The 23863-nt window shown below is 34.8% G+C and overlaps 1 long non-coding RNA gene across 2 annotated transcripts in view; it reads left to right on the top strand.

Annotated features, from left to right (window-relative positions):
* LOC111098672 overlaps positions 1 to 23863 on the top strand; it is a 159128-nt gene that overhangs the window by 57683 nt on the left and 77582 nt on the right. For both annotated transcript variants that reach the window (XR_005369176.1, XR_005369177.1), the window contains exons 3-4: positions 18131 to 18225; positions 21495 to 21655. This is a non-coding gene — a long non-coding RNA (uncharacterized LOC111098672). The remainder of the gene's footprint in view (positions 1 to 18130; positions 18226 to 21494; positions 21656 to 23863) is intronic.

The raw sequence follows: 23863 nt of genomic DNA, 5'->3' as shown, positions 1-23863 counted from the left end.
TAGCAATGGAATTTTTGGTAATTATCTAACTTACATGAGCTTTGGATGATTCATTGTACAATGGAGATCCCTATTGTAAAATAGGGATCATAATAATGCCAACTCAAATTATGGCTACAAGAATGAAAAATAAAGAACTTAGTATACATAGTGTGCCCCAAGCATATTTTATTATGATTATGATTATGATTATTACTCTAGAGGACACCTCAAGTAACCAATAATTAATTGAGGGCAGCTTGTATTCACAATAGACTTCAGATCTGGTGATTTCTGTTTGTGGCCAGTTAATAATAATTAATTAGATCATTATTATGGTAGTTAGTGCTAACATCAGGACTGTTCCCACTTTCCCTGTTAATCCAATACAATTTTACCTTGGAGTTTTACCCTGGAACTCTACCTTGGAGGAAGCAAGTAGGAATATATTTTTGCTTTGTTTTGTTAATGTTCATTCTTTAAAATATATATATATATTTTTTATTTATTTATTTGAGAGAGAGGGAACAAACCGGGGGAAAGACACAGGGAGAAGCAGACTCTCTGCTAAGTAGGAAGCCTGATATAGGGCTCCATCCCAGGACCTTGAGATCACATCCCTAGCCAAAGACAGCAGCTTAATGGACTGAGCCACTAAAGGTGCCTCAATATTCATTCTTAATCTCAGCAGATTCATCAGCTTCACATATTGACCACATTTATTAACTCAGAGTTGGACAAGATTATGAAATACACAATATATATGAGGCAACTTAAGTTCCTTTAGAGAGTAAGAGATGATTAGAAATGTAAACTGCAAGCCAACTTTCAGTTTAGATGAAAGGGGAGGAGAAAGTAGGAAAGCAAAGGAGGAATTACAGCTTGCCCAATTGCACATGGATTCGGTAAATGTGAAAAGCCAGTTTAAACACTTAATGATATTGATCTTCCCCCAAGGGTTCTTTGTAGCTGACTTAATTAGTGTTTATTAACCATTCTCCACCAAATAGTTGTCTGATACCTTAAAAGTCTATTTTAGTAGCTATAATCCCTGCCAGTACTAGAAAATGCCTCCCTATCATGCCTGCTTCAGTGGCATAATTTAATTTGTATCTACCTACCTAATGTTCAAACAATGAGCTGAAAAGTGAAAGATTCATCAATCAATTGGTTGTTTTGTTTATACGAAATTAAACAAATGAGTTAATAAATTTTTTTTTTTACTAAGGTGAAAAACAACAGACTTATAAAGTACATTTAAGTACCTTAAGTATGTTTTTGATGTAGAGAATACAAAGTATTTTATAAGCTTGTGATGAGTTTTAAGCACTTTGAATCTGGAGAATAATTTATTTAGAAATAAAGATTAGAGATGATTGACTATTTTAGATGAAATGAGAAAAGATACTCTAACATTTTCATAAAGATGAAGTTTTAATTTTAAGATGTCTTTGTATTTCCTAGATTTGCTCAGAGTCATAGAAAGAAGGAAAAAATAGCAGGAAGAGGAAAAAGAGAAGAAAGAAGGAAAATAGGAAAAGAGAGAGGGAGAGATAGAGGGAGGAAAGAAAATACAGTTTACTTTTGAACAATATGGGTTTGAACTACACAGGTCCACTTATACATGGATTTTGGTCAGTAAGTACAGTCCAATCCTGTAAATGTTTTTTTCTTTTCTTTATGATTTTCTTAATAACTTTTCTTTACGAATATAGTATGTAATGCATATGACATATAAAACATGTGTTAATCAATTATTTATGCTATTGTTAAGGCTTCCGGTGGACAGTATGCTATTAGATGTTGAGTTTTAGGGGAGTCAAAATTATACACAGATCTTCGACTACTACTATGGGGGGGTAATAATTCGTGCCTTGAAATACCATGTTGTTGTCAACTGTAATTATTACGCTCATTACACTTATACCAGTTTAACTTCTGCTACGTTCCAAGTGTAGAAGTAGTTTGGGTGGCATCTGTGATTCTCCATCAAACTGCTCCAGCAATGAGTAGATTTTCAAAGGCAAGCAAAGTAGGAGCATTAGTAAACAAAAAGTGGTAAAAAGATTAAACTAATATTTATTAATTGCTATGGATCAAACATGGAACTAGGTATTTTTCATGTTATCTCAGCAGTCTCCTGCCCTTCCTCCACCCCAATTCATGAGGTACAAGTTAGTATTCAACTTTTTAAAATAAAAATAAATGAATAAGCAGAAGACTAAGAAAGGTATCTTATTCAAGATCCCACATTTAGAAGGTAAAGTTTTCAGGAACTGAAGCCGTATCTGTCTGACTCCAAAACCTACATCTTTATATCGCATCTTACTGCTGAGAAGAAGTAACTGCTGTGCCACCTTTCTAATGATTTTTTGAAATAATTTTGTTAGTCTGTGCCTTTTTCAGTGGTAATTTCAGCTTTCGAGAGCAAACTCCAAGTTTCTTGGCTAATGTTGACTTCAGAATAGGGGTTTGAATATAAAGTAACTCAGTGATGAAACTGATTGGGCCATTAGAATAACTGAAGCAATTGATCTGTAATGTAATGGCAATAATTATTAACTAATTGAATTGATTGATTTGATTTCTTGCTTAGAGATTTCCTATTTAGTTTACTATGTATGCCTTTTGGAGTTTGGTTAAATCATATGGCAGTGCAAACAGAATCACTGATGTTTGTGGCTCTATTTCTTCATTTGTTGATTCACTCATTTACTCAGTTCTACAACCTCTATTGCAGATCTATGATAGTCAAATTTAGATGAACAGAGCAAAGTCCTTTTGCTAGAGGAGCTCATATCTAACTAGAAGATAAAAATAACAAAATCCATGATCTCAGCACAGTGCAATAAATACTGACAGAGTCATACAAAAAACAACCTGAAGACATTTATGACTTTGGGGAGTCACAAAATATTTCCATGAAAAATCCTTGGTTATGGCCCTGAAAGATGATTTATACAGAAGAATTCTGAGGAAAAATTGTTGCATTTAGAAGCAGAAGCATATGCAAAGGCATCAAGGAACAAAATAGTATAGCACTTTTTAGAAAATGACAAGCAGTTTTATAAGACTGGATGTTGACTATAGGAAAATGAAAGGCAAAGAAGGTAGAGAACAAGACAAGTAATGAGCAACCATAAAGAATTTAAATAACTTATGCAAATTAGAAGAAAATGAATATTAAGATGTTGTTTCTCTGTTTTATTTTATTTTTTATTTTAAAGACTGTCAACTGTCTTAAATCACCCACAGTAAACCTGATTTTTCATTTTTTAAATGGGTACTGTGTAACCAAGAGTGTGATTTGGTGACTATTATTTTTGTTCAGATCATTGAAGTCGTAACAGAGTATCTCAGAATGGATCACTAGAGTTTCAAATTGAGAAAGTAACTTGATTCAGCAATATTTAGGAGATTGCTCTAATGTTTGTAGATTTTAAATAGGTGTTCAGGAATCTAGGCCTCATGGTCTTTGAAACTGTCTTAAGGCAAAAAGAAGTCTTAAGTGAGCATTATTCTATTACAAGGAAAAGCTAACCGTGTTTAATTTTGCATGATCAAATATTATTAAATAAATATGATTTATCAAAATGTGTTCAAAACTTAGGCAAGCATAAGAGATGCAATTGTTTGAAGAAATTAATATGCAGAGTCTTAAAAATTAATGTAGCGCGTTGCTCACTTATCTCTGTTCACCAAAACATTCTCAATATCTGCTTCACTCTTTGTGAATTCCCAATTATCTATATAAAAGATGCCAATTTTTTAACTGCTCAATTTGCAAGTGCGTTAAGAGACTTTTGCTACCATAAAATGGGTCCTTGGTTATAAAATGTTCTAGGATGAATTTGAATGCTTATACTGGGTTTGGAAAGACTACATGTAAGTTTATAAAATTTGTGACTCATTAGCTCAGTTGCTTTAGAAGACAGTACCTACACAGTCATCGTTCCCATTTTTATTAATCTCTTTGCATTCTCCCTTACTCTGATATTCGAGGGGTTAGCCACCAGATAGTGTCATTGGCTCTGTAGTTAAACTAATAGTTTCCTCCTTCCCCCTAATATTTATTTCCCTCAGAGGAGCAAAGATGGAATTGTCCTTGGGAGAGTGAAGGGAACAGAACAGAGAATGTCAAAGAGTGAATCTTGACATTCTGCAATACTCATGATTATTTCTGGAGGAAAAAGTACTTTGTTTAGGACTTTTCATAAGGCCCAAATCTTCCTTTTTTAATTTTTATTTATTTATGAGAGTCACAGAGAGAGAGAGAGAGGCAGAGACACAGGCAGAGGGAGAAGCAGGCTCCATGCACCGGGAGCCTGATGTGGGGATTTGATCCCGGGTCTCCAGGATCGCGCACTGGGCCAAAGGCAGGCACTAAACCGCTGCACCACCCAGGGATCCTGGCCCAAATCTTCCTACTTCCATGAGTTACGTTGTAAGAAGGATGCTAGGCGAGCACACATATCTATGTATAACCTTACTTATTCCTTTCCTAAAAGGAGCATTGCTCTTTCATCTTGCATATATGGCAGAATAAAACTGTATGGCTTGTATAGAATTATTTTGGAAAATATCAGTGCTTTTTACTATACCAATTTAGTAGATTTAAATTTGCACAAGTTTCTAATGAAATATACTTTCTCCAGTGGTTTAAAATACTTACTCCGGTGTGTTTCTCTGTTTAAGTAAATTTGATTGGATTTAGTTTTCTAAAGTTGGAAAATTGTGTGAGCAGTTGGACGAGCAGTTGGACAGTGAGCAAACCATGCTGCTCATTTTTGTCTGTATCTGAGTATGTATATTTCTCCAAAGAATCAAAGATTTTGAGATTTTTCAAAGGGTTTAAACCCTCATAAAGTTATAAACCACCTTTTTATCCTATCAAAATGAACTTATGGAGAATCCTAACGCACTATCACAGCATCTGCTCCATATTTTCTTTTACAACTTTAGTCAATTATTGAATGATATTCCTAAATTAGAATCCAGCTAAGGCAGGGGAGGATTAAAAATATTATTATTTTTAAAAAGAGATATATAGGTAGTCAGACAAAGTATATTGTATTTCCAGATATTTATTTCCAATCAATTCAATAGCTTTGCTTGTCTTTGCAAAGAAGATTAGTAAAACTATATAAATGAAGAATTTAAATATTGGCTTAAATTATATCCCTAGTATAATATTAGTCTGAATTTTCTGTTTGCCTCAGGTGTCTGTCTGTTGTTTGAATAAGTGAATAGATAGAAATCTTTCACTAGCCAGGAACCTACCAATTCATGGGATCTAGGAGAAAATGCTAGCATAATTGAAACAGGTAAAAGTGGAGGGGCTTTAAAGGCTGGATGTATTAGGAGCAAAGGGACTTCAGGGTCAGACTCATTGTGGGATTCTGTTAAATAAAGACATATGCTGTTTTCAGGAAACATCTTATTGAAATTGTTTTATAACATTTTTCCCACAAAATTATGAATAAATAGAGTTGTATTGATCTTAATTGTACACATTTTTCATAATAAGCTAGCCTGGTATGAAAAAAAAATATGTACACACACACACAGATCTCAAATCTCACCCTGGAGCACAAGCATATAGTTTATAATTGAGCACAAATTTGTATTCTTCTTTAATAAGTCTAGCCCACAAGAGGTTCAGAACTTCCAACACTTAGTTTCTTCTCTTCCAGATCATGGATTTCTTCTTCTGTGATGTGAATTCGTGCAATCAGTATTCTATGAGTTGAACTTACATGTTGTCTGGCAGCTGTAGTTGTTGTGGTTAGTACACTAAGCTGAAATCAGACTCTTTATACTTCTGTCCATTGCTTTTGGTTCATTGGTGCAACACAGAATAGCTTTCCTTTGTCTCCCAATAGACCAGCCTTCAAATCAAGATTTTGTTAATGAGTTTTTATAGTGTGACTTTGTTTTGACAATACAAAGCACTTTCAACCATTCTCTCAAGATGATATTTCCTTTACCATCTTGATGTTCTCTGGTCTTCAAATCTTCCTCTAAAAATATTGCACTGAGAAATGAACATGCAATTCCAGTGAAGATCTGAGCAGGTAGACATTGTACTTTTTAGTCAAATCATCATTTTGAACTTGTGGCCAACTAAAGCTACTATAATGTTTTTCACATAAACTGCAGCTAAACTAAGTCTAAGATGACATTGTACTTGCAAAATTTTATTATTTTTCTGAACCTGAAATTAAAGAGTTTGTCATTATTTTTACTAGATTACATCTTCTGAATTTTAGCCTTTTTCACATTGTAGGTAAACTTAGTCTTAATTTGCATATACTAACTATCCCCCTCAACATTATCTTCTAAAAGTTTATATAACATAAATTTGATATCATTTTTTATGTCTCTGAACAGCATGAAGAACTGGAAATATTCTAGAAACAATTCTCCGTGTTTAGATCAACCTATTGATTGACATTGTGGGGCCATAGATATTGAATCAGCCATTCTATCCAATCCACATTTTTTGACCTTGAATTTATGGATATAATTAGAAACTGACATGTGTTTTATTGAACCTAAGATGATGTATATTCTCTAATATAATAGATCATAATAAAGGAAATTAGGGCTTTTAACAGAAACTCTTAAGAATATCATATTAGCACTAAATAAATACTTCATTTATTTCATTTATTCTTAGAATAATTTTTTTCAAAAGCCCTCAGGCTTTCTCAAAACTGGCCCTGTGTGTCTCCAGGCAGGTTCTGGCTGCCCCTGTACCCTAGAAACCTAATATGTAGGGTGCTGTGACTCTATAGCTTAGTCCAAGTCACAAAGCTGTTCCAAGAACTCGGTTCAAAAGTATAACCAGAACAGTTGTATCCCACAGCAGTTTGTCTGAATAAAAAGCAGAGAGACAAATTGGAATCATGTCATTTGCACTATTTGATACCTCCAGGAAGCTGCAGTGGGGCTCTGTTATCAGGTACTGTATCAGTCAGCCTTGCAGCCAGAATTACACAGACTCTTGCAATTGGATAATTCAAGGAAGGTTTATTTACTGAAAGAGACTATTTGCAAAGGTGTGGGTAAGGGAGGGCTAGAGAGCAGATGGTAGAGCCTATCTGTTGCCAGCCTTGGCTTGAGATGACAAGGGGATCCAACAGGCTACTAGAAGACATAGGAACATGTTGATGGAGACCATGCTGGCCAGCCAGCACTCTAGGACACAGGGTAGAGAAGGGAGAGCAATGAACTGGAGAGTCAAACAAAAACATCCAGCACCATTTGCATGGTCTGTAAAAGGTCAGGCTGACAGACTGGGAATAGATATTAAAATATTTCATGTTGAGTATCCACACTTCCTTCTGTTAGGCCTATAAGCATCCTCTCATATCTTCTCAGTGGTCTGCCATTGCTATTACTCAGCTCCTTTATACTAGGTTTCCTTACTTAGTTTATTCATAACTGATCATTTATTTTCTTTAATCTTTAGCAGATCATGAAACTGAAGCTTAGCACTCCTTAGCTTAAGTGACAGTCAGGGATCGGCTGTGACATACCCAACTCCAGACTATATTACTTCACTAATGTCATAAGCTTCTGAAATGCAGTGTTTTCATTTATGAAATGAGGATGCAATGACATAGATGTCATCTAAAAACCCTTCAACATCTAACATTTAACTCCATCTTATTCTAAATATTAATGGTAATATAAGCCATATGTAACTGCAGAAGGAAGCACTTGTAAATTTGCCCTTTGGGGGAGCAATTTCATTTTTCCTTTGTGCTTTATTGAATGTCAAGAACATGTAGGCTTTTTCTATAGATACCAGGCATTTTAAACATCAAGCCAAGATTGCAAAAGACTCCACACTGGGATACATTTTCAAAACAATTTAGTCACTTTGAAATGTAAATTGGATAAGCAAAAGCACTACTGACACAGTTACTGTACTCCATGCAGAACCCTAAGCAGGTGCAAATGAGTTCACTCTGTGATAAGAACCTGCACCTGTTGGAGAGCAGCATTTGGAAGTAGCCTGGTAGCAAATTCTAAGATAGCTGGAGTAGGAAGAACATATTAAATTGCAAAGGGAGATCTGAAGTGATATCTACCCATTGATACATATCTGTAACCATGAGTTAAAGTCTGTATAACCTGAGTTCCTACTATTTTTGTTAAATGATGTCACTTCTCCAGGTCTGGATGCCAGTCAAAATCTGTACTGTCACAATTCTTTGTTATGGATATTCTGTGTCTTCCTGGTCACACCCTGGTGTTGAAAAGGAAATTCTTTTTTTTTTTTTTTAAGATTTTATTTATTTATTCATGAGAGACACACACAGAGAGAGGCAGAAACATAGGCAGAGAGAGAGGCAGGCTCCATGCAGGGAGCCCAACATGGGACTTGATCCCCAGACTCCAGGTTCACGCCCTGGGCTGAAGGCAGGTGCTAAACTGCTGAGCCATCCAGGGATCCCCTGAAAAGGAAATTCTCAATATGATCTGAGACTATATTCCGAGGATTTCTACAGATAAATACTTATTTTACTCTTCATCTTTTTCTTGGTAATAGGTTTTGAGTTTCTTATAATTCAACAAGTTATAAGCCTTAGTTTGAGGCAAAATATTAAGTCCGTTTTAATTTAATTTTAATTTATTAAGTATATGTAAAGAGCCCTCACTCGTGTGCTAATGGTTTTTAACACCTTTCTTTAGTGTCCTCTAAGTGTTCCTTTGAAAAGGGAAAATGTGTCTATACTTAACCAGTTTTATCAGAGTAAGGAACAATGAATAGTATTTAAAGCCAAATCCTGAATTAGGATTCCTATAATAAACCCCACTCCTTCAGTAATGATTCAAAAAAAGTCTTGATTTTCTTTCAAATAATATATTGAGCCCATTTATAAAGTTATTATTTGCAATACTTTAATAATTATCCAATGTAAAGGATACTAGAATTATATTCAGAATTGAAGTTGCTCAAGCAAGCACAGAAATCATACTTTACTTCTTTCTTCTGAACATATAAAATAGTAAAGAAATCAGTATGTCCATATTGCCACTATTACAGGTTATTAAAAACAAATATTTGTCAAGAAATACCAAAATTATTCTAAGAATTAATATTCAGAAAGCTTAACAATAGGCATATTGTTGGGCAGCCCGGGTGGCTCAGTGGTTTAGCGCCTGCCTTCCACCCGGGGCGTGATTCTGGAGTGGCGGGATGGAGTTTTAGTCAGGCTCCCACGGTGGAGGCTGCCTTCTCCCTCTGCCTGTGTCTCTGACTCTCTCTCTGTCTCTCTCAAGAATAAATAAATAAAAATATTTAAAAAAGAAAAGAATAGGCATATTGTTAACTAGAAATGATATGATCATTAATACACATAGGGCTGAGAAGGTGAGTGCCCACCTCTATATCAGTCCTCAGGGTAGGTACCATTATTTTCCGAATTTTGTAGATGAGGAACTGAAACTTAAAATGATTAAATAATTTCTTCAAAGTCCATAGCCAATATCAGATTGGAACCTTGCCTATTGAACCTAATTGAGTTAACTCTTGAACCTGCACTCTAACCACTACATAGACATTGGCTATCTCTGTGTGGGGCATTAGCAAGTGTTAAACAATGTGTGTTGGACAAAAGGATTTGCCTCTCTGCATAGCCTAGTAAATCCAGGAGTGCCTTTAGGGTTTGTAAACCAATACTATAATTTTGCGAAATAGGAAGCCAAAGTCTAAAGAAATGAAGTGATGCTTTTTCTTACATTATGTTTCATTCCTCGATCATTTAAAATAATTTTTTAGTGTTAGATATTAAAAAGTCTTGCAGAGGTGCTTGGGTGGTCAAGTCAGTTAAGTACCTGACTTTGGTTCAGGTCATGATCTCGAGGTCTTGGGATCAAGGTCAGGGAAGGGCTCTGTGCTCAGACGGGAGTCTGCTTCTCCCTCTCCCTCTGCCCATCTCCTCCCCACTCATGCTCTCTATCTCTCTCGCTGTCTCTCTCAAATAAATACTTAAAATATCAAAAAAACCACTTGCACTTATTAATGTTGAGCTTGCTGATAGAAACACTGAGTGATGAACAGTAGATCTGAAGATGACCGGCTGACTACAGATATTCATCATTTCAAACATAAAGGTAAATCAATTTATAAGCATAATTGAAATATCTCATTTTTTTGGGAGATTTATCCCTATCAGTAACACAGAAGATACTAGAGGGCTGTGTCATGGTTAAGCTTGCATTTTTCACAGTTTTCCAGCAAAAATGGGAGGATTATTAATAAAAGTGGTTGTCTAGATTTCTGACCAATAGGGCGACAGAGGGTGACCTCTTCCACATCTTTCTCCACAATCTGAGTTTTTCAAGAGCTAAGAAAAAGAGAAGATTCCAGTTCCAAAGAAATGTTGCATATGTAGATAAATTGTTTTGTCACTAAATACCTCAGCTTATTAAATTAGACTTCATAGATGTCTTATATAGCATAGCCTTAGCTCATTCCTTGCTTATCATATCATTCATGCTTGCCAACTGCACTTGCATTGTTAAAAACAAGACAATAGGCCCAAACCCAGTTGGTTGTCACCACACTGAGATTTAACTTAATGACAGTTTTGGCTTTCCCAGAAATCTCCCCCAAGAATCACCTGATCAGGGGCACCTGAGTGGCTCAGTCAGCTAAGCCTCTGGTTCTTGGTTTCCATTCAGATCCTGATCTCAGGGTTTTGGGATCCAGTCCATGTCAGGCTTCTTGTTGAGCGAGGAGTCTGCTTAGAATTGTGTCTTTCCCTCTCCTTCTGCCCCTCTTACTACTTGTGTGTGCTCTCTCTCCCAAAAACATAAATAAACCTTTGGGGAAAAAAACAAACAAACAAACAACAACAACAACAAAAAACATCGGATCAGTTCTAGCAAGGTAATCTGTCTGATAGATCCATCTCATCTTCTAAAGGAAAAGATCCTTGCAGTAAACAACTGACTTTTTTTGCCTGGTATAACTTCTCTGCTTCCTTTCACTTCTGCCTGTAAAACTCTGATTTTGTATAGCTTCTTAGAGCTCCTTTTTGTCTGCTGCATTGGAGGCTGTCCAAGGCATGAATCATTGAATAAAGCTAATAAGATCTTTAAAAGTTACTCAGTTTAATTTTGTTTTTAAGAACTTAAATAGCCTACATATTTTGGATTAAAAAGTCCATTCCTTTTATAAATCTACTTTATTCTTTGACAAATTTTCACCTGATCACTTTCCTTCTGCATTTCCTAGGTTTAAGTTGAAATAATGTGAAGATTCTGGGGAATAGGTGAACATTATTCCTTTAAGATTCCTTTTTTTTAGTGACACGAAGGATATATTAGAAAAACATGTTCTTTTGAATTAACTTGCCTGTTTTGAGGAGTCAGAGTGTTCATGGAGTTGTGACAAGCTTCAAACATTGACTAGCTGAACTGTTGAGGACAGACTGTTACTGAATCAACTGAGAATTTTTAAATTAAAAACAAAACTTCAATGCACTTAACCATTTCTTCTTTTATGCCACTTATCTCCTTTGATTTCTCTTTTCTACTTCTCTCCCTTATAAGACTCCCCTGATGATTCATCCCTCAAACACTTCCACAGGCAAACATTCTAACAGGGAATAAAAAAGCTATTTTTTCTCATAAATATACATTGAAATGGAATGAAGGACTCCTTTCTACCCATCTGACTGCCAGTATTCATTGTCTAATAGAATATTGGATTATTTTCTTCAAGACTCCCTGTTCAAAAATCAATGTTCTGCTAGACTGAGCGGCTGACAGTAGTATAAGGCTTGCTAGACCAACAACTGGATGCCCTCAGAATTGGAATCCAAAATTGTCCCTGCTAATGATGAGCAGTAAATAAGGAAGAAAAAATACAATTATATATGTTTCATTTGCAGTCATGAGGACCTTTATAAATTATTTTTTGGAAAAGGGAAATATAACTCAAGCTCAAGAGGATATTAATTCAAATAAAGGGATTAAAACTATCTCTTAATTACTTTTAGGGATGGATGAACTTGGCCATATTTTGGGTTTATTGAGTATCTCAAATGTTTTCCCAGATGTCTGTAGTTTAAAAAAAAAAAAAAAAAAAAAAGCTTCCCCAGCTACCTTTGTTTTATAGATCTTGAGTAATTTATGGTAAATCCAAATGAAAATATTTTAATTTGGTTTGCAACTAAGAAAACATTTGGCTTTATGCTTTTTTCTATTAATGTTTGAAGTTAAGTTTCCAACTAAGCTCTAAATCTTCTAGAAGTTTTATGTGTAACAAAAAAAGCATTTATTTTTAAGAAAAAGATATAACCTTTCTTATATGAATATTACATTTGTTATGAAAGTAGGGTAAGTGTATTTTGAAAGAGCACACATAATGTGTGGCTATGTTGGTATTGTTTTAGACATAATGTATTGGTTTGAATAAGAGTACAGGATAGCCTTTTAAATATCTTAAGTATACCAGGATTTATGAAATAAAGCCTTTTAAATAAAAGCCTAATTAAATTAATTTACTTTTATGACAATATTGTTGGGAAGCATCAGCTTTATCACTTTTAGGTACTGTTTAAAGTGTACACAAGAATACATTTCTAAATTTATGTCTAGTTTGAATTTAAAACAGTGGCAACTTTGTTAAATTATAAATATAATTTATTTTCCATATATTACTACAGGAATGTATATATGTCTACTTACACATATATATTTGCATTCATACATACATACATACACGTTCTAAAAGGCACATCAGCAAAAACAGTTTTCGGTATTACTGAAGAGGCTGATTATTATTATATACTTAGGCCTCTTGCAAGACTATTTCTGCTCAACCAATCCATTTTTGTCATTCTTTTTTTTTTTTTTTTTTTTATGTTTGGGATTTGTTTGCAATCCTACTGGAATACCCATCATACAATCAGTGATCAAAGTAGTCTCATTCTGTTGATGTCTATAATGATTTTATCTGAAATGATCTACCCTACACATAACTATAGTAATGTGGATCATATTTTCTATTGCTATGTCTTTACTCAGAAAACATCATTTTGTATATTTCTACAGGAGATATTTGTTGCAGGCCATCAAAAACAGCATCAAGGGTTTGTTTTCATTTGTATAGCAGAAATGCTATATGTAGTCATTTTTCCCACCAGTGTACCCTGAAGTATTTTATCTAGTCTGACATTTTTATAGAAGGGAGACATTGTGTTTTGTCTAAAAATACATTTTCATATTTGAGGACACTAAAAATCTAAAATCAACTAAACTGTGGTTAGTTAACTTATTTCTGAGACAAAATAGTTTTTTGGTTATTATTATACACTCAACTCTGCCAGGAGGCTTTCCTAGCATAGAGGTAAAGGTATTTTAATATAAACACTTAGCTAAGTTTTCCTCAAACAGACTATTCCATTTGGCTAAAACAAATCCTCAGTTCTGCTGTGAATGGGCTATGGTATTTTCTACAGTGTTCTGACAATTCCTCTAGAGAGAATATGTGTGCAATTACCAGAGTTTCTTTAACTAATTTGAAGTCAAGATGTACTAAGGTCTGAGGAAGTTAAGAGAAGTTGACAGACCTTGTTTGATTTTTCTTTAAATATATGTAATCTATTGGATCTGAGGTGCATAGCCTTATTTCTTTGTTCAAAGAGGTTCTTCTCACCTTATTTCATATCATCTCTACATTTGTCTTAAGGATTACATGTTTAATGCCCTTTGGTTCTTTGGTAACTTCACTGTTATGTTTTGCTCTGCTTTTAATTGCATAATGACAATGATCTCTAAAGCAAGAAGAGAAGCTTTGAAGTTATTAATGATTTGCTCAAAACTGCTGAAGACCTGAGAGCACTGAGAAATAGTTGTGGTGGCCTTGCTAATATGTGTCATTTACAAAGTGAAAATGCGCTTGTGATATTTGATTTATATTGAATTAACATTACTACTTTTATAAAAACTATTCTTGCCTCACATCTTGTGCTAGGTGGATTCTTAAGTTCTTATTTTTGACCATTCCTTTGTACATCCTTTATACTGCAATTTTAGAATCTTTTCTTAGTTTTCAGTTTCTAAACTTAAAATACCACGATGTGTCTTACTGCTTTTTCAGAAATGCGTATTTTAGTTGGCCTCATACCATGCAAGGCAGGTTCGGTGAAACTTGGAACTGCTGAAAACATTACTAATCTTCTATTGCTATTTGCAGTTGGAGGTAACTGTCTCCTTACATCCCTTTTGCACTCAACTCAATGAAAATTAAAATTGACAGAAACAATTTCTAGAAGGAAAGTGGAAAAAAATGAACAAAGAAGTTGAAAATATATATCCTCTTATCTTACATTAAGTTCATTTTATTTTAACTATAGTTCAAATACATATAGTGCACATATTCAAATTACAAAAAGGAAATCATATAAAGTAACATTTTGAATGATAAGACAATAATTGTTTGGGATAGTTCATTTGTATAGACTATCTACAAGTCAATTAATTCTCGAAAGCTGTGATGGACATGAATTGAAAAGAGTTTTAAGAGCACAGTACATTAAAGCCTGTAAAACACCTTGTTTTGCTATGATTTTAAAAGTAACTGATTATCATGTAACCTCACTCATGTGGAATTGAAGAAACAAAACAGAGGATCATAGAGGAAGAGAGAAAAAAATAAAACAAGACAAAATCAGAGAGGGAGACAAACCACAAGAGATTCTTAATTATAGGAAACAAACAGGGTCGCTGGAGGGGGTGGGTGGGGGGATGAGATAACTGGGTGATGGGCATTAAGAAGGCCACATGATGTAATGAGCACTGAGTAATATGTAAGACTGATGAATCACTGACCTCTATCTCTGAAACCAATAATACATTATATGTTAATTAGTTTAATTTAAATAAAAATTTTTTAAAAAGTAACTGATGGCAACACTGGATTCTCATTCCTTCAAAGCAATGTTATCTTTGCTTTGAGCAAGGAGCTGGAGTTGTCTGGGACTAAGTAGTTCTTGCCTTCCTTACAAAAATTCTTTACCTTCTTTATTAAATTTGTCATCATCCCCTCCATTCCTTATTGTTTTGTAGCTGACCAACTTCATTTATATTAACTACCTGGCCCTCTAGGCATTGAGTTTGAATACCTTACATAAAGGTCTGGCTTTACTAAATCCTTAATCTTGAAGTCTACTGCCTATGTTGGGCTAATATTGGGAGGCCTCTGTGGGACAAGAATCTATTCCTAGACAGGTCTGGGATGGTGCATTAAGAGCAATGGTTTTGAACTTTGATTACATCCAGTGTCTTCTCTTATCGTAAATGTTCTACAATATCTGCTTTCCAAAAATGAAATGAAATTTAAAGCTAATGTAATCTACCTATACACGCAATTAAAATATACACTGCCCTCAATACTAATGAAGAAGAATAAAGGAGTATAAAATAAATGCTTGATCATGATTACATTAAAAGATGTAATAAAGTAGTCAGAGATACACCTCTAATGAGATTTACTATGAACAGGAAGCCTGCAAATTTAGATTTACCCAATGGCATATCTTTGATGACTCTAATGGCAAAAAGAGCATCACACTCAACATGATTTTCTGATATGGTTGACATGGTAAAAAATTCCTGGTAGTTTCCCACAAAACAAACTATCCAATCAATTTTTTATATGTATACATTGCATAATGTAATTAAAACTGTGTAAAGTTCCTTTGTACAGATGTGACAGCCTGTTAGCAAGGTCTTGGGATCCACTAAGTATAAACAGACATTTCTCTGCTATGTATGTCTGTTTTTGGGGGGCACTTAGAAAATCAGATGGCATCTGGAAAATGCATTTTTGTTAAGGAGAGGTAACCTCCCTGGATATATGTAAACTCTGCCCCAACTAAATGCCAGTAATGCCTTCCACATTTTGTGCCAACCAAAATGAAATAAACAACAGACATCTCCAAATGTCTCCTATGGATAATACTGCCTCTGATGAAAAACAGTTAGTTGTCTGATATGACTGACTTTCCAGAATTCCTGAGCAAATTGAACTGAAAGGTAAAGGGTTGATCTTTTAAATTAGAACTGACAGAGACAGGAATATTTTTTACTTATGTGGCTTGTGAAAGTTTACTTAATTAACATATCAATGCATTTGCAAAAACAGTACTTTTTAAAATCAAATGATTTCTAATATTAGTTCTCAAGTAATTCCCAAACATTTTTTGGGGGGGAAAATAATTTAACTACAGATAATTCTGTGAATTATTTTTTAAAATGAAGAAAGATTTTTATATATGATACATAGTGAAGTTGAGAAATAATTGCAAACGAGATGTTTGGTTTTAAGTAAATATAAATAAATTTTAATTCCATTTTTCATAGTAAACATATATAAAGATAATTTTAATTTTTCTCCTATTGGGCTACGAATATAAATTGGTTTATATATTTAATAATTATAAGAAAATGTCTGATTTATAAACATAGACACTAAAAATTACATTTTATCTCAGTTGAGTTTGGGGATTAAATATAGACTGAGATTACACTCCTTGCACAAGATAAAATATATGCAGATATCAAAGTCTTATTTTTAGAATTCTAATGTTTTGCTCTAAAATGGTTTTTATATTTCTCGTATTTTTAAATGTTTTTTTTCTAAGCAAGACATGAGAAAGCTTTAATTCTTTGTAAGAATTCAGATCACACATTGTACAGTCTTAAATTTTATAAAGGAAAAACCCAGATTGGATATCATAACTCTGTTTATCCCTCTTTATTTATGAAATATAACAATTTGATGTGCCATAGGAGAACTTAACTACAAAACACAATTTATGATCTGATTAAGATGACCCTGAGGCAAATCTGCAGAAATTTTACCTTTTTAATGTTTCTTTTTAACTTGCTTTCTCATAGTAATTTTCTTTATGCTGCAAACAACAGCTTCTTGTGGCACAGGCTAAACAGTCTTTGATCAAGTAAAAGACTGAAGTCATTTAAATAGATGTTTAAGTAGCTGTCAGAGTGAAAATAACTGTGACATCTCATACTGCTCAGGTTCCTCTGTGTGAGAAACCATCTGAGGGCACAGGTCACTGTAGACCCATCTGATCTCAAAAAATGCCAGCTATGGTCACTTGATATGAATTAAATGGATTCTGATTTGTAATTAGCTCTATTTCAAAGGGGAGAAAAAGTCAAATTTCTTAATTAAAAAAAAGAATTTATCAATATTCCTTCTCATTCTCTATCAACTACCACCAACTCTGCCCAAGAATTAAAAATCTCTTATTCAAAGCTTTTCTTTTTCTTTTTTTAAATACTTTATTCATTTGTTTGTTTGAGAAAGAGAAAGTATAAGTGGGGTATGGGTGTGGAGAGGCAGCGGGAAAGGGAGAAGCAGACTCCCTGCTGAGCAAGGAGATGGCCATGGAGCTCCATCCCAGGACCCCAAGCTCATGACCTGAGTTGAAGGCAGCTGCTTAACCCACTGAGCCATCCAGGCACCCCTTCAATATTTTTCTTATGAACCCAATTCTGGATTACTGTTTATAACCAGAGTCAGAAAGGTCTCAAGTAATCAAATACATTTCAACATGTTTTGATTTTTATCTCACCCTTTACCTAATCTCTAGTTCAATAGAATAATAAAGTAAGCCACAGAGAGACAAAGGAAAAACAAAGACTTTGGGTAGTCTAGAAATCATATAAAAACTCCAAGTGCTAGAAAGCAGCCTGGCTTGTAGACTGCCCAGAGCTTTTTGTTTGTTTGTTACCACTGACAGGAAACAGAGAATATAGCATGCAGAATGCAAGAATACAAGAATACATTCATCATTAAATAAAAAAGACCAATATAAAGATTGAGTATATTTGTTTGGTTTTTAATACCACTCCACTAAAGATACTCTCGTATAATATTGAATATTGTCATTTTCTAAAAATGGCCGCAACTTTTTTTGTTACCACATGCTGTTCTAGAAGTTTGAAGCTCTCCGTTAGAAGATAGAGTCTACCATCACTTGAACTTGAGTCTTTCTGACTACCTTGACAAATAAAATGACTGGAATTGATGCTACATGACTTTCAAAGTTAAATCATAAAAGGTGACATGTCTTCTACCTTGTTCTCACATTCTCAGGACTCTCATCCTTGGAATCTGGCCACCATACCATGAGGAAGTAGCCAAAACCCATGAAGATTCTTAGTGAACAGCCAGCATCAATCACCATAAATGTGAGTGAACAAACTTTCAGATGGTTCCAGCCCCCAACCTTCAAGCTGCTTCATTTGATAAAGAGTAAAGGAGGGATGAGCTGTATGTCCACCAAGCCTGCTCAAATTATGCAGGGTTGATGGGAAGAAATGGAGGCTGTAGGAATTGAAGCAAGTGATTAACCTTTTTTCATATTGTCCCTCCGAATATATAAGTATTTACTAGTCTTCAAGACCTCACATTTTTAGGGAGAAAAAATTCAATCCCTACTTTAAAATTTTTTACCCATGTGATAAAATCCTAGTTAATAATCTCATTTTTATTTATTTTATTTTTAAAAAATATTTTATTTATTTATTCATGACAGACACAGAGAGAGAGAGAGGCAGAGACACAGGCAGAGGGAGAAGCAGGCTCCATGCAGGGAGCCTGACATGGGACTGGATCCTGGGTCTCCAGGATCACACCCTGGGCTGAAGGCGGCGCTAAACCGCTGAACCACCAGCGCTGCCCAATAATCTCATTTTTAAAAGCTACCCACATATTTATATCATCAGACAAACTAGATCTCATATATAAACTAGGAGAAGACAAAATCAATTGCCAATACTGCATCATTTCTCAAAAAACCTTTATACAAATAAACTTTTACTATAATTAAAACGTATAAGGCCACTGAGAGTCTATTTCTAGAAAAATTTTATAAAATTTTTCTAGAAGCCTTTTTGAATACTAATCTCAAGATATATATTCCTGATAATTTTTAATAGATCAGAATATATGTTAAATAATTTTAAAGGGGTCTTCAAATCTTCAAACCTATTTGAGATATTTTTAAGTGCAATACAGCAAATACACTGCATTCACTTTGGTGAAGGTCTAAGGTCTCAGAATGGTGCCTGTTTGTTCAAACTGATTTATAAACTTTATAAGAATGGATTTTCGTTTATCATTTACAGAGTGGGATATTGTCTTTGTTTGTATTTGATAAGAGAATTATAGAGTGATAAAACATTGCAAAAATTACCCCACTATTATTTCTTAACTCAAAGAATATTTGCTACCTCTCTCTCGTGGATATTGTGAAATTATTCACTTTTAAACATCTTTAAATCCAGTTATGAAAAGTGTCATAAAATGTACTATAGCATTGTGATTCTTTTATCCCTTCCTAAGCTGTCATCTGAGTTGTCAATTTTCCCCTGGGAGTGTGTATTCTAAAGATGTTTTTGCCAAACATCATAGTAGGGCTTTAAACTAAGTGTCTAAAACTATTCACTATGAACACAGGGTAAATTGGGTTACGTTGGAATGACAGTATATTCATTTGCAAGTCCCCTGACACAGTCATTTCAACAACTTAACTTTAGCATTTACAGCCAGCTCCCAGCTGCAGAGGGAAATTCAATGGTCTCATTATTGTGTCTGAACTGAACTGTGTCATGCAGGAGGAGATCCAGAGTCGCAGGCAGATTGGGGCCTTCCGGTTCATCTGCAGTTTGAGCTGGTTCAGCAGCAGCGGCAGAATCAGGAGGCAGGATAGCATCAGCTCTTAGTGAGGAAGCACTGGTTCCACTGTAAATCCTAAACGAATAGCAATTTTTGCCCTTTGAGGCGCACAGAATTCTTTTGAACTCCTGTAGGATTCAGGGATCACAGGGATCAGCTTGACTCCTGGAAGCAGGATGTGTTCATTCAGAGGCAGCAGCTTTGGCAGCCAAAGAGGATTGTCAGAGCCTATTTTCCTTTTAGCAGCAGGAGTAAGTACTGTAAAGAAACAGGGCTCAGGGAGGCTGCATGATGCATAAACAGTATGTAATCCACCGAATGTGCTGGGAATTACAGAAGAAGGGGAACAGGAACACAATTCTGCTGACTACATTGGGGGCGGGGGCAGGAGGAAGACCTCTATGCCATGTAGAGGTGTAGACTACTGCTTGCTGGAGAGGCCCTTGTTATTTGGAGGAAGGAAGATGTCCCGTGCATATTGAGTGGCCATCCCCATTCTTTATCAAAAAGGGGAAAAAAAAAAACCTTCTAAAATTCTGTCACTGAATTCTGGACAGATATATCTCTTACTTATATTGCTTAATCATGTCACTTGTTCAATCTATTAAACTATTTAGAAAATAATGGTGGGGTGTGTGGCTTAATAGCTGAAATCAACACAAGCATCAAAAGAAGCAAAGGGCAATGCCAGGGGACGGGGCACAATGCTATTGCTTTCTGCATAAGGGAAAAGAACATATACTTCAGAGAATTGACTCTGTTGTGTGAAATATGAAATGTTTTCCTGGGGATTTGTATTAAAGCTAGCATTTGACTCTTTGAGTCGACTTGCAAGCACTCTGGGCAGGAATAAATAAAGAAGCTATCATCAATCATTGGATATTTATGCTAAGGAGGACTGTTTTCTTCTTTCTTTGTCATTTGTTTAATGGCCCACTCAGCAGGACTCCTGAAGGCTAGGGCTCCAAGCCCTGAAGGCACATGCCCAAAATCCAGCACGTGATCTCCCCATGCTAATTTACCAGCACTATTCAGAAGAAGGAAAAGAAAGTAGGAAAGAGCAACCAAAAGAAGGGCTTGGTCAAACATAATACTTGCAGCTGCATTTCTGTTTCTGAGAGAGCTCTGGTTTGCCAGCCCTTCATGGCAGTATTTTCAGGAGAACAGGATTTGGCATGGTTTTCTTCCTGTGGAGGAAAAGAAATGGCAGGAACTCCATTATTACATTTTAAAATTGCCCTCTTACTTCCCATTGAAAGAAAAAGATTTTAGGCTATTTCAGAGGATAATAAAATAATGAACAACAATTAGTCAAACTTGATGGAAAAAAGAATGCTTCCTTATATGACAATATTTGTCAGCATGATGTGTCATTTATTGCTAAGGTGTGACTTTGAATTTTTGAACATTTTACGTTTAGGAAAACTGTATAAATGTATACTTTGTTGCAATCTTACTCTTCGAAGCAAAAGAAGACATTTAAGAAAAATATGGCATATAAGGTTGATAAATCTATCAACAAATTTTGACATTTGAGGTTTTCATACTTATTTTTTCCCCAAAGTTCGTGGAATTGGTTTTCAAATATGTCTGTTATGCATAGTGAAGCCAAATTGGTCTGAGTAGCCAATATTTTAAAAGTTTTGCTCATCTCTTATGACTATTTAAATAGAAGGACTCCAAAGGAATGTGAGCTATAAGGCATTAGCAACATGTTTCCCCATAACTGAATTAGTGAAATTTGCCATCCTGATTAGCTATTTTCCACTTGTTACTTTAGAATTATCAAGGCCTTGGAGAGGAGAAGGAAGAAGAAAGGCACAAATGCTTCAGATTGCTCTCCTTTGACACCAAGGAAATGAATTAGTAAATAGAGATGATGAGCTCTTGGACAGAATAAAAGATTATGGTTGCTTTCAAAAGAAATGTCAGATTGCTAAAGTAAGTATTCTATTTGGGGTCATCAATCTGCACTCTATGTTACATAATAAAAAGGCAAGGCTTTATTACCTTAATGTTTCTATCTTAGATATGCTTTTCCTAGAGTTTATTTGATTCTAAATATAATTTTTAAGCATCTGTTCTACATGCATTTGTTGAGCATGTACTATATCAGTGAATATCTGCCAGATGCTAGAAAGATAAAGAAGATAGGTTCTCTGCTAAGCTTGGAACGGGTAGTGTATTGAAGTTAAATATATTTAGTTCAGTAATAGGGTTACAAACGTTATGCAATGAATAACCACAGAAAAAAACATTAATTTCAACTAGTTTAATTTTAGATGGCTTTATGAGGAACTGGCATTTGATCTAAGCCTGGGAAGGTAGGCAGAATTTCCATTAAGAGAAATCACGAGCATAGGGACTGAGTTATTAAAGCTTACACTATACTCTAGAAAAACTGAATTATAGATGCATGGAGAGGATAACAAGATAGCTCTGAAACAGTGAGCATGAGTCATTTACTGAATAACAGTGAAATCTGAATTAGAGTGTAGTATACTTGGTGGTTAAAATGCATTCTGAGGGTCAACATTACATAAGGAAAAGAAAGTTGTTATAGATTTCAGAATCTTTCAGGTTCATATCCTGTCATTTCCACTCAACCATGGGAGCATTTGTTAGCTTCTCCAAGCCCCAACTATAAAATATATCTACTATAAAATTTATATAACAGGTTTAACATGAGGATTGAACTGAGATGCTATCTATGAAATATACTCATTTTATACCTCATATCCAATAAATGGCAGCTGCTATCATTATTATTGTTATCTAAATAACAATAAATAACATAAGCTGTGTTCTTATGTAGAGTAAAACAAAGTTGGCACCATAGTATGTGGCTGAATGTTATGTAAAGAAATTAAAGTCATGCTAACTTTACTGTAAATTGGAAAATCTACTTTGAAGAAGACTGTGAGATTATCAAAATAGTTTTAGAATAATGACTGAAGCAACATGAAATTTGTAGTGGGGGCATGGAAGCCAGTTAGGAGGGTCCAACCTAGAATGAGGATAAATAAATCATAAAGCCAGATAGCAACAGATAGAAACTATTGACCCATTGCACTTGATGATTCAAAGTAAGAAGAGCTTAAAATGTTGATTACATTTTCATCATGAGAAACCAGAGCAAAGGAAGAGAATATATTTGGAAAGATGTACCGTGTGTTCAATTTACAGTTAGCATTTGAAATGACAGACCTGAAATCAAAGTGTTCAGCAGATGAGCAATATCAATGCAATTGATTTAATTGCAGAGTGATCAGCACAAATGTAATCTAGAAAATGTGTATAATTCCCCAGGAAGAGAAAGTATTATGAGAAGAGAAGACAAGAGACAAGGGGTAGTAACTTGAGAAACCCCAACATTAATAAAAGGGGAGAGAATAAAGAAGACTTAAAGGTTGAAAGAGATAGCTTCATTCCTTAAATCTTTTGTTTAGTTATAAGCATCATACTTTAAGGGGAATATGGACTGTTGGATAGCTTTAAGAGAACATGAGGAAACTTATAATGTGAAAAGAAGGTAAAGAAAATTAGAGAAAGATTCAGATGCTATAAATTCTTGGAGGACCACTATATGAAATAAACATTTGGCCTTCTCCTCCTATCTCTCTCATTTCTTCTCCTTCTTACTTTTATCTTTCTCTTCCTCCTCTTTTTATGTGGACAGAAAAAAACAGTTCTAATTTAGGATTCAACAAAGAAGGCTGGGACAGATCCACCAGTCATAATTACAGTCTAAGCTAAAAGTAGCTTCTGCCTCAGGATTACACACTACCATTCAAATTCTGTCTTGCTGTGACTTGGGGGATTAAATATTACAAAGTAAAGGGCACTCATCTAATATAAGACTTTTTTTTTTAAGATTTCATTTATTTATTCATGAGAGACAGAGAGAGAGAGAGGCAGAGACATAGGTAGAGAGAGAAGCAGGCTCCCTGTAGGGAGCCCAATGCGGTACTTGATCCCAGAACCCCAGAATCATGACCTGAGCCAAAGGCAGATGTTCAACCACTAAGCCACCCAGGTGCCCCAATACAAGATTTTTTTTAATGATATTAATCATCCTATTTTAAAATCAGTCAGTTTTCCATTTTTCTTCTATACAGACTATTAAATATATATTTATACCACCATGGT

This window comes from Canis lupus, chromosome 14 (assembly GCF_011100685.1).
Source record: "Canis lupus familiaris isolate Mischka breed German Shepherd chromosome 14, alternate assembly UU_Cfam_GSD_1.0, whole genome shotgun sequence".
In the NCBI taxonomy this organism is placed as follows: Eukaryota; Metazoa; Chordata; class Mammalia; order Carnivora; family Canidae; genus Canis; species Canis lupus.
This window is presented reverse-complemented; position numbering and strand designations above follow the sequence as displayed.